We start from the raw sequence: 16,634 nt of genomic DNA on the forward strand, positions 1-16,634 counted from the left end.
ATGCAACAAGAGTTGTAGCTTTTTGGTCCGAGAAGGTCAGTGAAATCATGGCTGGCTTTTATAAGAATCTTTATTTTAACTCTTGAAAAAGATCTTTGTTAAACACAAACATAAAGCTAACATTTAATAGAAGTTCAGCTCCAGGAAAGAAGCCTGACCTACAAGAGCTGGAGTAGTATGTTTTAATTGCTTTTCTGGTCTGAAATTTCTTTTTAGCAGTGCTTAAGTATAGGCTACCAAAAGAAATGGGGGATAAGAGTTACTAAGTTTGGTATATACCATTAACTGTAAGTCTTCTACAGTTATTGAAGGAATACTAAATAAAATTGGGCTATGGATGATGTATGTGTTGGCACATACTTATAATCATAGCATTCTGGGAGGCTGAGGCAGGAGGATTTCAAGTTTGAGTCTAGCTCAGGCAACTTAACAAATTAGTAAGACCCTATCACAAAATGAAAAGGAAACAATTAGAGAAGACTGAGGATACAGTTCAACATTAAGGTCCTGGGATCAATTCCCAATCCTGAGGTTGAAGGGTGGCTAGGATAGTTATTTCCCAAGTTTACAAACCTCCTTTAGCATCTCTAATTGCTCCCTGCATGCCCTGTGTCAATCTGGACAGTGATGTTAGTCAAACAGCCATGCTTTTTAGGAGTTATACTGTGCAGAATGTTCTTCATGAGTTTATGAACAAGGAAAGGTCCATCATAGAGTGAGAGAGAAAGCACCAGTGTTCAATGCAAGGCTGATCTGCCTGGTAGCAACTTGCAATCTAGAATGGTGATTAACATAAATTTATACAAAGTCAGCTACCATCACGAGGCACTCAGTGAAACCACAACTAACAGATGAAAGAGGAGCTTTTCAGGTGACAGCCTCTCCGAGCTTTCATGGAGCTAGCTATGGGTAGGACCAATCAAGAAGGCCTCATGAGAAATGAAACTGAGACTGTCCAAGAAAGAGGTGGGATGCAACCATACAGAAAAGGGTGAAACTAAGGAGTCAGCCAAAGAGGCCCAGAGAAGAATACCCCAAATAATTCAGAGAACAATAGAGAGACAAAGAGTTTAGAAGCAAAAACAAGGTCTGCAGGGCTAAAATGGGGATGGCAAGATAAGAAATATTACTATATGCATTTATAGGAAAAAATATGGAAGGTACAACATAGAATGTTGAGTTACATGAAACTTGGAGATTGTTTTCATGTGTTTTGGGCCATGACTCATGATTCTCTTCCATAAATTTCTTCTTCTATAAAAAATGAAGACAATAACAACAGTAAGGAGGACCTTAACTACTTCATGATGCATTAAATAAACGTGAGCTGCCATCTTGCCCAGCTCCCTCAATTTATATCTTAATTTCATTTCATATGGAATTTTGATATGGATCCACCAAATGTACTCTGTTAGACTTTACAACTTCAGCTCTAATAGCAACACAGCTCACAGCCATGTCCTTTTCTACAACTTCAACAGAGAAGTTGGTACCTGTTAGTTCTCCTCCACTGTGCAATAGGAGCAGAAAATGGCCATATTCCCTGAGAGAATATGGCCATTCCCAGATTGAGTCAGCCTGCAACCCAGGCCACACCATTTAGCCCAGAACTTCTCACCCTAAGGAAGCCAAGAGGAAGAGCAGCACTAGACTTAGAGCAAGAGGAAGTAAGTCCCTGGGAAGCTGACGGGAATGCCCCATATTCTGCTCATGGCCGCCAGCTCTGCACTTCCTGTTTAATGTGTCTGATTGAACACAGGAAAGATAGTTGGTGATACCTGGTAGGTAGTTGAATGCTAGCTTCTCAGGCTCTTGGAATGGCTCCAGCAACTACAAAAGTTCCTCGGTTTCCACCCTTGGCCCTCTGTCAAATGCCCAACTGTACAGAAAAGACTCCCCTTTGCCCTGTTCTTGCTGGGTATCTTGATTTTTCAGCAGCGCCTGTCTCATCTCTTTTGTGCACCAAGTCATGGCCTCTTGGAACCGCTTACTTGTGGCCTACTTCATGTTGTTTACTTAAAGATTGTTTTCGTGACTTTTAAAAAGCCATGCTTGCATCTGGGATTTGTAATTCTAAGTCGGAGAAAGACAGTTGTTATGTATTGTTTAAAATTTGTTTAATAAAAAGGAATTTCTTTGAAAACATCAGGCCAAGCTTATGATGTAAATTTACTGTCTGTAAATTTACAGCGTAGTGACAGAAACTATAACACAGTCTGTTAATTGATCAGTGCTGTAAGAAGCATTCACTAGCACAATGAAAGAGTATATGGTATTTTGTTTAAAAGATATTAACCCAAGATGGGAAATAAGATGTTTTTCTCCTGGGTAATTCTTCCTTTTAAGGTCTTTTCTCTTTCTTGTTGCCCATCTATATTTGCTAACTTTTATATTAAAACAATACAAACATGTTACATAATTAAAAAAGAAAAAACAAATAAGATGTTGATACTATGACTTCAGACTATCCAGGAGGTGGTTTTCAACTGAAAATCCCTTAACCCCCAAAGCCTTTTCCAGCACTTCCTGCAAGTCTAGTTAAATTTATTTCAAGCCTATTCCTGAGGTTGAAGAGGCCCGAGTTGTGAAACATGTCTTCACTTCTTTCTGAGTGGTTTCATACAGTGTTACTCAAGAGTGATCAGAAATCAATCCCAATTTTTGGTTCTGGTCTTGTGGAAAAGGAAGGATAAAGTATTTTAAGGGTCAGCTCTATCAGTCCCCAAGGCCATGGTCTCCAGCTTCCTGTATGCTGAAGCAGGAGAGAACAGGAGACAGGAAGGGCCTCTCTGACACCTTGCCTTAATTATGCTGTGTTTCATATGTTCTGCCTCGAACTTCCCTGAGTAAGAAACAAATCCTGGGCCTGGAAACCTAAGTTGATCATTGCATCAGGGGAAAGGCTTCTAGTCTGCTACTAAAACATTCACCAAGTGAGCACCTGTGCTGGTCATTATGGAGCAGAAAAGGCACCAAAAACTGCCCTCTGCCTGACTCGCAAAGGGCCGTGCTAGAAAAAAAAAGGTAAAACTTGGCACATATGAAAATTGCCAAATGATACAGGCATGGGATAGTGACCCTCAGTGCCACCCCATGGTGATTCTGACTCTCCTCATTCTGGTTGCATAGTATGATGGCTCCGCCCTTTTAGGTCATGTCATCTTCTTTGGCTGCTAAAATTAGAGGTACAGTGGTACACTCCGTTTTTAAGTAAAAGGTTTAGCATGATTCATTACATCTCCTTCCTCCTGCATCAGCAAGCTGCTAAATTCCAGATAGCAAAGGTTCTGACACAAAAGGCCCCTCCATATGGCCACTGCAGTTTAGAGCTCCTGCTGGACCCAGATGAACATATAATATTAGAGGAAGTAAAACTATGCAGCTTCTATGCACTAAGATTGCAGCACAACTCAGCCTATCCTAACACAAAGTTAATTCTTATTCCGAACCTATAACACGAGTTACTTATTTTATCTATTTTGTAACAGAAAGAACTGAGCCATGAAGAAAAAAAGAAACTTAGTCATGGCAAATCAAATGGGGAGCGTTACACAGCACATCCACTTTATGTGCACAGAGACTGACTGTCCTTGTAAAGTGACCTGCCTCAGGTCATGCCAATTGCAAGTCAAATGATCGCATCTGTTCTCTTGTCATGACGTCTTGCAACACTTTGCTATGGCCAAATAATGGTTGAGTGGCCTTAGTGAGAAATGTCTCTCCATCTCAGAGCTTATAGGAATAGCTTTCAGAGTAGGACTAAGATCTGAACTGGCTCTGAAGTGGTCAAGAGTGGAGCAGCAAGCAAGCCCGAGAACCTGCCTCACTCACAGGCGGCCATGTGGGAAGGCCAGTGACAACACGGGATCCAGATGCAGGCAGGAGAGTAGTGGCAGGTAATTCTGAGAAAGTAGACTGGGGACACTCCAGGTAAGTCTTTACATGGCATCTTTCAGAGTATTAACTTCTCCATAAGCAATGGGAGCACTGAATGACTGAAATCAAATGGTGAATAAGATATATTCATTTAGTCATACCTTTCAGTGTGAACCACAGTAACAAAGACCAGTGATCCATTCAAGGGATGAGTTTTAAGGGCCTGAATTGCACATTAACCTTTGGAATAGACAAGAAAGGAATCTAACAGCTGTCGTGTAGGAAGAATCATACAGGGCTTGCCTACCAAGCATGAAACCCTGGGTTTGATCTCAGCACTACAAAACAAACAACAAAGAAGGAAATAAAGTTACATACAATTTTAATGTGGCTAGTGAGACCTAATTAGCCCAGTCATAAATGTATTTTTTAAAAAGTATTAATTTTGAGGCTATCACATAAAATACTTACAAGACATACTAGTAGCTTAAAGTATATTTGAACCATCAATTGCCAAGGAGAGGTGAATAATTTGGCAAAGAAATACTCTACCTAAAGAATTTTTTCTTCTTAAATAAACCCCCCTGCCAAAAGCAGAACAAGTCAACAAAGAATTACGGTACGTGCACCCCTGGGGCCCTTCTCAAATGCACAGCACACACTGGAGTGGAGCTGAGATCTCATCTCTTCCTGAGCAAGCCACTGTTCCATCCTGATTCTTGGCATGGTCAGGAATAGTCAGGTCACCACCTTCAAAGTCGCACAGCCTGGCTACTCTTGTTCGCTGTGGGTGAGTGGTGTCAGAAATGTACAGTAAATTCTATCGAGGTTCCACTCAGACACTAGTCCCCTCTGCTTAAAGAATTAAGCTGACTCCACTTGAAATTTAAAGGATAGGAAAAAGTGGTTCTGAACAAGTCATCCAATAGCTTTATTCTGAAAAGAAAGGGTCCAGTTAACTGGGGGAAGAATACATTCTTTAAATTCTGAGATTCTTTTGAATAAATCAATTGTAGTTTAATAAGGTTTCTTTGTAGTCCATTCTCACATGATTTATTGTTTTAAAAAATCTGGAAAACGTTGACTTTTAAGAGTCCAACTATTCTTATCTCTAATGTTCGTTGTTTGTTATCTTAAGTTAACCACACTTTCATTAAAGGTAACTGCAGTAGAATTGGTTGTTGAGAAACAGAATAGGGAAAAATTAAATCATAGGATGAAAAAAGAATCTATCTGACTAACAGAATTATTATTAATAAAGCATGCAAGAAAGGATCCAGAAAGTACCTTGTTAATTAGAATTGCTTCCAAGATAGAATTTTCCAAAGGCTATCATAGGCCTCTGTCATCACAGACTCTTAAATTATATATGTTTACATGTGCTGTGGTATTTTTTAAAGTTTACCAATAGCCCAAAAAGCTCTGGGCACATATACAAAAAAATAAAATAAAATAAACCACAATTAAATTAGACTCCATGGTAAAAAGAAAATCTAAACCTTAAACTGCCCTATAAAAGAAGAGGAAGGAAAAAATAACCCAGCTGGATAGTCATAGAATGCCAAACCAAAACTATGTGCTTTTGTCCAGGCCCTGAATGTCAAAGCGCTTGGGATAAAAGCAGCCACAACTACCCATCATGCCACTATCTACCTTGCAGAGCCACGTGGTCAGCACACAGCCCCTATGTACACAGTGTTCCAGAAATAACCATATGTGTAGATCTGACCAACCACTTTCTATTTTCAGGTGACCTATAGATTTCATCTTATCTTTTCTGATGGGAGAGACTAACCCCAGGTCTGCCACCACACCCCAGCTACTTCCTGTCTTCAGATGCACTGGCCAGTAAAACCTTTGGGAAACGAACCAGCTGGCCACAGAAGCCCTCCAGCTTCCACTTCCTTCTCCTCTAAGCCAGTCATTTCCCAGAACTATAACTAAGTACCAAAGGCACTGGGTTGAGTTTGGCTGGTTTTTGTTTCCCCTCCCCACTCTAGGATGGTGATTCCCAGAAGCATTAAAGCCTCCATATCTCCAAGTTTATGTCTCTTATATGATCAAGAGACACATGCAACTCCAGGGTTGGGGATGTGGCTCAGTGGTAGAGCTCTTGCCTTGCATGCACAAGACCCTGGTTCAATCCCCAGCATAGTTGAAGGGAAGGAAGGAAGGAAGTTATGCTACAGAATCAGATATTTGAAGTCATTAAAATCCACGCTTTTGGATGTTTACAGTCCTTCTAAATATCAGATCATAAAATAGCCATGATGTGACATCTTTCACCAAAACACCCTGGGGATATGGAAAGGTGGAAAGCTATGGAAGCCAATGAAACAATCTGAGGGTAGAAGGCCTTCTCAGATCTCTTTTTCTAAAGAACATGAAGAAGATTGTTACTTGACTCATATCATAACAAATAGTCAAGTAAATAAAGTCCTAGCACAGACCGTGGCTTAGATAGATGCAGTACAGGAGGATGACATCTCCTTTATTCATGCACTACCCATCTCCAAAGGGCTATTCCCTGCCAGGCAATGCCAGCATTTCTAAATTAGAAAAGAGCACCACACTTCAATGAATGCTTTGCGGATTACTTTTTCACATTGTGCCAGGCCTCAAGATTCAGACTCAGCAGCACTGGACTCTACCATGGATGGTGATCTGACACTTACTTTGGTTCAGACGAACTTGGTCCTCGACAGTGAACTCACTCTGGGAAGTTGTAAACCAAGCAGCCTTGTAAAATGACTAAGCTTGCTTGGCATAGGCCAACCTGCCCAAGGTTTTCTATATAGCTCTAATTTTCATTCTCACAATAGACCTCAGTATTCTCCACGGGCAAGTGTTTAACTTCTAAACCTCCAATAATCTATGTCTAGCATATTCTTTTTCTTCAGCAGCTAGATACCCTTTCAGAAGCTTCATCACCAATATCAACTATCCTTCCAAATGCCAACTAGAATCTTTTTCTAAACTGCTCAGTGATATCATTTCTATGGCAGTTCATCTACGACATCTCCAGGAGGAATCCAGTGAATGCCTCCCCAGAAGGCCCCCTGCTCCTGTGGGGTTAGACACAATAAGGGCAGAAGGGATTTCAGGGGTCAACATAAAAGCAAAAAGATATGAATTATTGATGAAAAGTATTAAAACAATTTCTGTGTCACAGACTAACTTCCTTTCAGTGGATACAGTTACCAATAAAATGTGTGGTTAAAATATGTCTTAAAAGTATGTTGTGGGCCAGGGAGATGGCTCAGTAGAATACGTGCTTCCCTGGCAAGCGCAAGGATCTGAGTACAATCCTTGGTTCCGCAAAAAAAAAAAAAAAAAGTATGTTGCATATTTAGAATTGAAAATCCTTTAAGCAGAGCAGGAAATGGTGAGCTGTGTTGTGGGGAGTTAAAAAGGAAAAGCAGTAAAATGAAAGAAGAAATAGATTTTTTTACCTCAATCTTCTCTGAGACTGAGTCTCAGAATCAATTCTCTCTCCCACTCTTTCTGCTCTCTCTGCCTCTATCCCTCTCTCTTGTTCTCTATCCTCTCCTCTCATTTGCCAAATTGTAAGGCAAATGGAGAAATTAGGACTCAATTATTCAGATTGGTCAACAAGATGTCCTGCAGTCACTGTTAATTGTGTGAGCTTCTATTTCCTTTTGTCTGCATGTGTTGGGCTGAGATGGGGGAAAGAGAGAGAAAACACATAGAAAACAGATGTGGAAATAAATATTTATCAACACAAAACCTTGGCAAACATCGATCTTTATGGTCCTCGCACTATACTTTCCAAGTTTTCTAGTTTGTCTAACCCCAAAGAATTTATAGCTGGAGAGAAAGATAAAAACAGTTTGTAGGTTTTCCACAGGGTAGGAAAGATTCTATGGAGAATGCTGATGCTCCCCCTTAATCTAATATTAATAAATGTTTTTGACTCAAGGAATTTCTGCTAGAGAATAGGAGAAATAAAAGATTCATTTAGCTGGCTTGGACTTCCAGGCAGAATAAACAGCACCTTGTGACAAAAGAGGCCGCACACTGGCCCTGCTCCAGGCAGACACTGGGGGATGCAGTCTGTTTATCAGACAGCACATTGTCCCAGCCAGGATGTGGTCGCGTTCTTAACAAGAGGTATGCAAATGACTTGCCCAGAGACTCACCATCCCTCCCCCCCCCCATTCCTGCAGCAGACGGGCTAATGGTGGCTATCTTGAGAACACAAGAGAGCCCCCATAGAAAAAACGGGGAAGAGGAAGTGTCCAGAATTAACCAGATTAGCCCAGTGGATCTTTTCAAGAAATGCACTGCAAAGAATATAACTGCAAACCGCTGTGCTTCCCAAAAGAAAACCATTGTAAAATAGGATTGCATATTTTTTTAATATTCAAAAATTGAAAGAATTCTGAATCCGGCTTTTGCTTTCAGTGCAGGGGAAGACAATGAGGGCTTAAAATGCTCCGTTTTCTCTCCAAAAAATTGTATCGTGAGCCAATTCCTCCAACCGCTGCAAGAGCAGCTCTCCCAATTCCAGTTGCCTCCTGCATAGAAAGGTAACACCAGGATTAAATGAAGCAACTGACAGAGAACGACTCAGCACAAGGCTCAGCACATTATCTGAGCTCTGAGAATCTTAGAGGGTTTATAACATATGTCTTATTGAGCTGCATCTCATAAAAACACAAAGAATGAGGAGACAGCCAGGCATGGTGGCACATAACTGGAGTCCCCATGCTCAGGAAGCTGAGGCAGGAGGATCACCATGAGTTCAAGGCCAGCCTGGGCTGCACAGTGAGGTCAAGGCCAGCCTGAACTACACAGTGAGCCCTTGCCTCAAAAAAACAGAACAATGAAACAAAAAAGGATAATGAGAAAGTACCTAAGGGAAAGAACTCTGAGTGGTAAAATTAATTATGGAGAAGCAAAAATAGTATCCCACTTGCTAGTTTAAAAAGTTTAATGAGTTACTAGCTTGTACAAACTTTGGATCCCAACATGCCTAGTTTGCATAACCTTGGGAATATTCTCTAATTCTGAGTCTTGGATTCCTTCCTTCACATATGATGTGGGTTTCACACTCTTTTCATGAGGATTAAACAAGACACCACATTGAAGTACCCAGCCACAGACCAGGCAAACAGTAGCCACTTAATAAAGGTAATTAGTTGTTTGCTTTACTTACACAACCTTAGGATTGAGTTTAAATGCAAGCTTTATCATTTTGTAACTGTGCGATACTGGGCAAATCATTTAACCTTCCTAGTTCACAATTTCAACAGTAAAATGAATAAACAGTAAAACATAACAGTTCCTGGTAAAGATGAACTGGACTCATTCCTACAAGATCCTTAGACTAGCTTTGGGCACTAAATAGGGAGTCTGGCCATTACTGTTGTTAATGGTAGTCTTATTATCTGCTGCGTGCAGTTCATTTTATTAACCACCAAATCTGGGGGAGACATGGGATGGCTACATAGCATACCTGTGATCAGACTGCTACTTCTGGCCATCACAATTGGACGAGCCTCTTAGCGAACTCTCACATGATCCCAAGCACAAACATTAGTTATGCCTGATGATTTCCAAATCATTTCTTTAAAGAAGGCAAATGCTGATTTTCCCCTGATAGTTTGGGTTTCACCTGCTTCCAATCCCTCCACAGCGCCTATCATGAGTTCAATACTGTATTTCTCAAATGGTGCAAAAGAATATGAAACTAATGTAGAATAATTCCAGAAAAAGACTTGAGTCATGGTTTCCATTTTACAGTACATTTTATACTGAAAAAGTTTCGCCTTTTAGCTCTTTGTTTTATGCACTAATAATCGGATACTTATATAAGCAAATACACAAGACCAAAGAAATATATTAATGAAGATATTTCAGGATCTCCTGATATATTTTAATACCAAATGTTTTATAATGCAAATATCATATCCACCTATATACTCTCCTATCTTTCTTTTAATGCCTGTGAGCTGGGCATGGTGGTACACATGCATAATCCCAGCACTTGGAAGGCTGAAGCAGGAGGGTTGCCAAGAGTTAGAGGCTAGCCTGGAATACATAGCAAGACTCTGTCTCAAAAAACCAAAAACAAAAGAAAGAAAAAAGAAAAAATGAGCTTTGATGCCTATGATATACAATTTATCAAGTTCCATTTAGACTTCTCTCTTGTTTCCCTACCTCCCGACTCCTGCCATTGAGTGTTTAAGAGGAGTATCTCTGATTTATGCAGACCTGTAACTGTTTAACTAGGACACAGACCTTCACTGTCATTTTACCTGGGTCTCAATACCAGCATTACCATTTAATAGCTGTGTGACCTTGGATTAATCATAGGATTCTTTATGCCTCCGTTCTTCCAACAATAAAATGAGGACAATAATTGTTCCAACCTCATAAAATTGCAATGAAGATTAAATGATGGTAATGCATAGAAAGGCACAGAACAGGGCCACAGGAACCAGAGCTTGTGGGAAATTAGTTTACAGATATGATGATGACGGTAACTACGGAGCATGCTTCAACTCTCACACCGCTTACATGTCATTGCTTGAGGAAAATAAACAAAATGTGATTAATCTGGTAATAATATGCCCTAGGATAAACACTGAAAAAGTTAATGTGATAAAATGTAACTGGGAGACTACTTTATATTGTCTGATGAGGTTTCTCTAACAATATGACAACTGAAGACTAGCCTTGATACATTAATAGAGACCCAGACGTGGTGGTGCACCCCTGCAATCCCAGCACTCAAGAGGCTGAGGCAGGAAAATCTTTGCAAGTTCAAGACCAGCTTGGGCTACAAAGCCTACAAAGTGAGTGCAAAGCCAGCCTGAACTGAATAGTGAGACCCTGTCTCAAAAAGACAAAGAAAAAAAAAAAGTCATAGAGAGAGAGCTTTCCTCACACAGAGAAAATTAGCCCAAAAGCCTTAAGGCAGGAAGAAGTTGTCTTGTTCCAGAACAGAAAGAATGTCAGTGTGGTTTGGCAAAAGTGTAGTCAGAAAGGAAGAAAGGGATGCAAGAGGATGCTGGGGGCAGGGGTTAGGCATTGGCTGGAGAATACAGAATAGCAGAATCCAGGAGAGAATTTGAATGTTGTTTCATGTGTGAAGGGATACCTTTGTTAGGTCTTGCAAACTTACATGATCTCATTTATATTTTTAAATAATCACCCTGCCAGCTATGTAGATTGGAATCAAGGAGATAAATTTGGAGGCTTTTGCAATAATCCAACCAAAATAAAATGAGAAATAGCTTATAGTAGGATGGGAGTGGTAGAGACAAAAAGGAGATGGAGTTGGGATAGGTTTTTGAAGATAACATCAGCAGGATACTCTGGTGGATCAACAATATAGGTAATTGAAGTAAATACATTTATTAAAGGAGAAGATGTTCAGATGACATCACTCACTTTTAATACAGTGCTTTAGGTTTATCTCTGGGCCCAAAATGACTCACAAAAATTAACAGTTCTAAACTGAACATAAAAAGAGATGGAGCCAGAAAAAGTTTGCAAGCAACATGAAGAGAATCAGAAAATATCAGTTTTGGCCCTTCCGCTCCTGGACCCCAAAAGCTACAAACCTCTAGAGAAAACCATCACCTCAGTTTAGCGTCATGCTATATGACACCAGGCATGGCAGTCTGGGGAGCAGGCCGCCCCTCAGTGGCTGTGTACAAGCAGGGGACCCGGAAGGCATGCATGGCCTGGAGGCCCCAAAGAGCAGAATAAACAGAGACCTACAGTCAGAAAAACAGAGGCCAGAGAATATGAATAATTCTTAACCACTTCCAACCACCCCAAAGCCCTGAGAGCAGACATGCGGTCACAGAGACCACGAAGGTCGAGAGCAGTGACAGATCCTACCGCGCTGTGGAAGCCAGTCTCATATATCAGAGTGCCATCCTGAACGGATGCTGGGAGAGGAGAGGAAATCTGAAACACCTGAGCATGGACCCCAAAAACGTAACTAACCCAAAAGAGACTAGGATGCAATTAACTGGCAAATGTGTTTTCTTCCTATCTAAGTAAAATCTTATGGAGGTGACGAGCTCAGATGTGAAAAATATAAAAGTTACATTGTCCCTCTAATAAGTAATTTGTTGACCATGCTAGCAATATTCTACAAGGTTAAATTTAAACAAAAGTGTAAAGCAACAAATAAACATTATGATAAAGAATATAATGCTAGCTTGGCACTATGGTGCACGGCCAAAATCCCCACTTACTCAGGAGGCTCAGGTAAGACTGCAAATTTGAGGTCATGGCAATGTAATAAGATCTTGTCTCAAAACATAAAAAATTAAGTTAATATAGGCTGAAGATGTGCTTAGTGGTAGAGCATTTGCTGGAATACTAGAAGCCACGGAGTCCAGCTGCAGTGCACCACCCCCCAAAGAGAAAAGAAACAATGCAAGCCATAATGATTTTCTTTCTTTTCTTTTCTTTTTTTTTTTGGTGGAACTGGGGATTGAACTTAGGCACTTGCGCTTGCTAGGCAAGCACTTATTCTACTAGGCCAGTTCCTAGCCCCACGGAATATTTTTTGGTTTGTTTCTTTTGTTTGTGTTTTTGGTGGAACCAGGAATTGAACAAGCCCTTGCACTTGCCAGGCAAGCTCTTATTCTACTGAGCTACCTCCCCGGCCCTGCAAGCCATAATGAGATTATAACTGTATGGGTGCATAAAAGGCTGAACTAAAATTCATAATGTATCAACTATTGAAAATGCAAGGAAAGGAAGACTAAATAGAAAAAGATTTAAATCACAATTTTAGTCCATGAAAAATCATTAAACAAAATATAATTAAGAATGTTGAGCATGAGTTATATATTTGATGAACACAGGCAATAGATATGCAATATTTGCTACACTTATTTTATAAGAATTTATGGCACATTATGAAATTTTGACAATAAGTTAAAAATCTCAAATTAGTACAAGGCACATCATTAACTATAATATGAAGGGCATTAAACTGGAAATAAGGAACATGAATAGTGGGGCTGGAGAGATAGCTCAACAGTCTAATCACTTGCCTGGCAAGCACAAGGACCCAGGTTCGTGCCCTGGTACCGCATGCTGTGCAGGCCCCAGTAGCCCGGGTGTGCTATGGCAGCCACCGAAACTGGAGGTGGTAGTGCACACCTCTAATCCCAGTGCTGGAGAGGCTGAAAACTGGAGGATCACTAGGAGTCCATGCTGCGTAGTGAGACCCTGTACCAAATGCATAAATAAATATTTTCTTTTAAAAATCAGAAAAAAATATATGAATGAAATAATAAAAGAGAGGTAGGTAAATATGCAGGAACTTAAAATATTCAGAAGATATTTGGATGAATGTTTTTATTACTTTTGAAAAACACTTCTATATATATTGACTTTTTCATGGTCATCTTATTAACTTCAAAAAAGTTATAGCAAAAGAATTTTAAGGTTGTTAAATTAAGAAAAACTTTAAGACTATTTAGATAAACTTCTAAAGATTTTGGGTTTCCGCTTTTGTGAGTAGTATTTTTTTTCTCCTGAGACCCCATCTCTTTGACTGGGCTGATTACTCCATGAATATAACAATCATTGAGCTCCATTTGGTAAGTGATTTTATTCTAAATATAGAACCCTTTAATGGGGGCTAAATTTTAACATCAACAGGAAATGATAATGCTAGGTCTATGCTTATGCCTCCAAACATTCCCCAAACTCCTAGTAAACACATTCTACCAGTTTACTCTAATTAGAGCTAGGAAAGTGTCGCATGTTTCAGATGTCAGTCAGCCTTGAGATAATTATGCCTGAAGGCAGGAACCCATCAGGGTCTCTTCCTTGAGAACTGAACTCCAGTGGAAAGTGAGGAGTCAAGGGATCTTTGCAGATAATTAGTTCCATTCCCATCTCCCTTAACTTTCATTGTTAGTAAAAGACTAGGTACATTTTTATAAGGACGCTAAGGATGTTTCAAAAGGATGTTACAGTTTTTGTAATTTCCTTTCCATTTTTTCAACTGGGTCAATTTTGCTGAGTATTTATTTATTTTTTTCTGAGTATTTATTAGAAACTAGGATTTCAATTTGAAAAAAGAAGTTGACATAAAACACCAGAATCGATCCCTATATTTGTAAAACATGTTTGAAGGGAATCAGGACATTCTGGCCCCAAAACTGTCACTGTGTGGTAAGGATTATTTTGTTCTAAAGGCAACAGAAATAGGCAGATGCAGGCAAAGGTCTCTGCCCTCCACTCATCTGCGAGAAAGTAGAGAACTCCTTGCTCAGCTGTTGGTGGTTGTGGCTGCGGTGCACCTCAAGGACCACCTCTTTCCTCAGCAGGAAAGGAGGAGTGGCTCCCATCCCTGGGGCTGAGGAGTCAACGCCAAAACAAGTGTGCATGAAATAATTCTTATCTCCTGTTAGTCCCCCAAGTATTTCCTAGTTATTTGGCAGAATTATCCTTTGAATCTCAAACCACCTTTCTATGTTAAAAGGCTATCTAAACCCCCAAAACTAACAGTTTCATTTCTGTGAACACTCATGTATGTACATACTAGTAAAATCTCCTGTTTCTTGGTCTTCTGTCCTTTCTTTTTCTTTTCTTCTTTTTTCTTGGTTTACATATTGCATCTTTTGTGGTAGCTAGTAGACCACTGAATGTAACCAATCAAATTAAGTATACCCTGACTCATGTATTACATCTATTTAGTTTTATAAAATAGCTCAGTCTCCAGGTTGACACATCAAAATGCTGAGAACTCAAGTACATGAAGGTGGCTGTAGTATGGTAGGAAAACATACCTACTAGAGTTAAGATTCAGTTCTGGGCACACAGGAACTGGTCACAGTAATCTCTCCAGCAATACCATAACTTCCAAAAAGAGTATGCTTATCACCAGATCCTGAACCTCTATTAGCTACATCTTCTACTGGGAAAGCAATAGAAAGACCAGGCTTTGTGGTCTGGGGCCATCATACTCACTCATTGGAAGACTGGCATTCTGGGGACTCTAGTATGTTTCTGGAATTTCTTGTCTGCAGTGACAGAAACTGGCTGTTGGACTGTAGCGTATCTCATTAGGCCATCTACTGGGAGACAATAGTGCATCCAGAAAGAGGTTTCCAATCCTGTATCTCCTGAACATTTGAGCCCATTAAAATAAAAGGTTGGGAACTGGTCATCTTGCTGTCCAACATCACATGCATAGCTGTAACTTTTGCTAAATTCTGTTGCAGAAACTGGGCATCCTTAGACTTAGATAAATAGATAGTTGCTTGGGGGAAAGGTCCAGGTATAGATGGTGGTGATGGTGGGCTTTGTTGATTCTTATTAGTTAGACAATAGTCAACCTGTTGTTAGAATAAGGTGGTGGTTGTTCTGCTTTGCTTGTTGTTATTGCTGGCCTCACCAAACCCATTCAGATGCTGCTTTCCCTTCTGCTTGCATTTGCAGCTCAGCAAGTCCTTCTAGCACAGGAGGGATGGACCTCTAGATGACCATGACCACACAACTGCACACACTGCTGCAGCTGCCCCTGGGGGCACCCTCCAATTCCTGGGATGACTTCTCCTGCCCAGGTGTGACAGGGTCTATGGACATGATCTCCACTTCATGGTGCAGAGACTTGTCTGGACCTGTCTCGATAAGGTCCTCTGCATCCAGGGGTTTTGCAGGTGCCTCCATCTGGCCTTGAAATGGGGATCAGACAGCAGGACTACTGATTCTACCTCCATGTGGACTAAGGGCTAGGAATCTGCAGTCTCCAATTCTGCAAATTTTCCAGTCCCTACAGATTTTGTGTTCATGCCCGAGTGCATCTCCTGTGCTACAGGTTGGAACTAACTGGTGATGATGGCTGCTTTTCAGTAACAGAAGTGACTACAATTCCTTCGGTGACGGGGCACCATTACATATACAGATGATATACCAAGGGCTGGGATGGCCCAAGCGTTAGCCTGCAAAGGGCCCAAGGAGTTCGGTCATAAACAGCAGGGTGTTGTTTGTCCTGTTCCTTTCATTCTCAGTTCTCCCTGCCTTGAATATAAAAGGGTAGAAGAAAGGTTTTCCTCCTTGACACTCCGTGGCTCTCAGCATGCTTCCCTAGACTCCCTCTCATTGCATTCTTCCAAGAGCTCTTAGGGTAAGCAGGCAAGGCATCAATCATCTTCCTTACAGATCAAGAAACTGAGGATTGGACAACAAGGAGTTCTCTACAAGTTTGTACTTCAACCAGAACTAAGCCAATTTACTGTCTGCTTAATTACTTCCTCCTCACGCACTTATGGCAGACCTTCTACTTCACCCAGGTACCCATTCTGGTGGGGCCATACACCCCAAGACAGTTTCTGTGAAACTGCTTACCACACCTGCACTCCCCAGTAGCTATGGGACATCAGCAGGTTTTTTAACTTTTACTTCACCACATCCCTTCCTTTGAGAACTTCACACAAATCATCCTATTTTAAAAAAATTTTCCAATTTTTTTAATGCTCCTTACAAATTATGGATTAGCTCATAGATTTCTTCTTATCCAGAACCCTTCATATAGGACTCAGATGGGCAAATTCCTGAGACCCTTAGGGTTGAAGAACAGCCCCTCTCACCTCTCATGTTAGCCAAGGTACACACTTCTGACTTTCAAGGAAAGCTGAAGTGGCCTGGAAAACACTCTTCGCAGAGAGTCCTCCCTCCAGGACAGATCCATCTACACATCCCTGCAGCGGCCATTGCAACATCCACCTCTCAGGTGCAGAACCAGTTTC

General features: G+C 40.7%; 1 pseudogene; it reads right to left on the minus strand.

The window, feature by feature from the left end:
- Window positions 1-14,681: 14,681 nt before the first annotated feature.
- LOC101574898 lies at window positions 14,682-15,289 on the minus strand (annotated as a pseudogene).
- Between the last annotated feature and the right edge of the window lie 1,345 nt (window positions 15,290-16,634).

This window comes from Octodon degus, unplaced genomic scaffold (genome assembly GCF_000260255.1).
Source record: "Octodon degus isolate 3935 unplaced genomic scaffold, OctDeg1.0 scaffold00256, whole genome shotgun sequence".
In the NCBI taxonomy this organism is placed as follows: Eukaryota; Metazoa; Chordata; class Mammalia; order Rodentia; family Octodontidae; genus Octodon; species Octodon degus.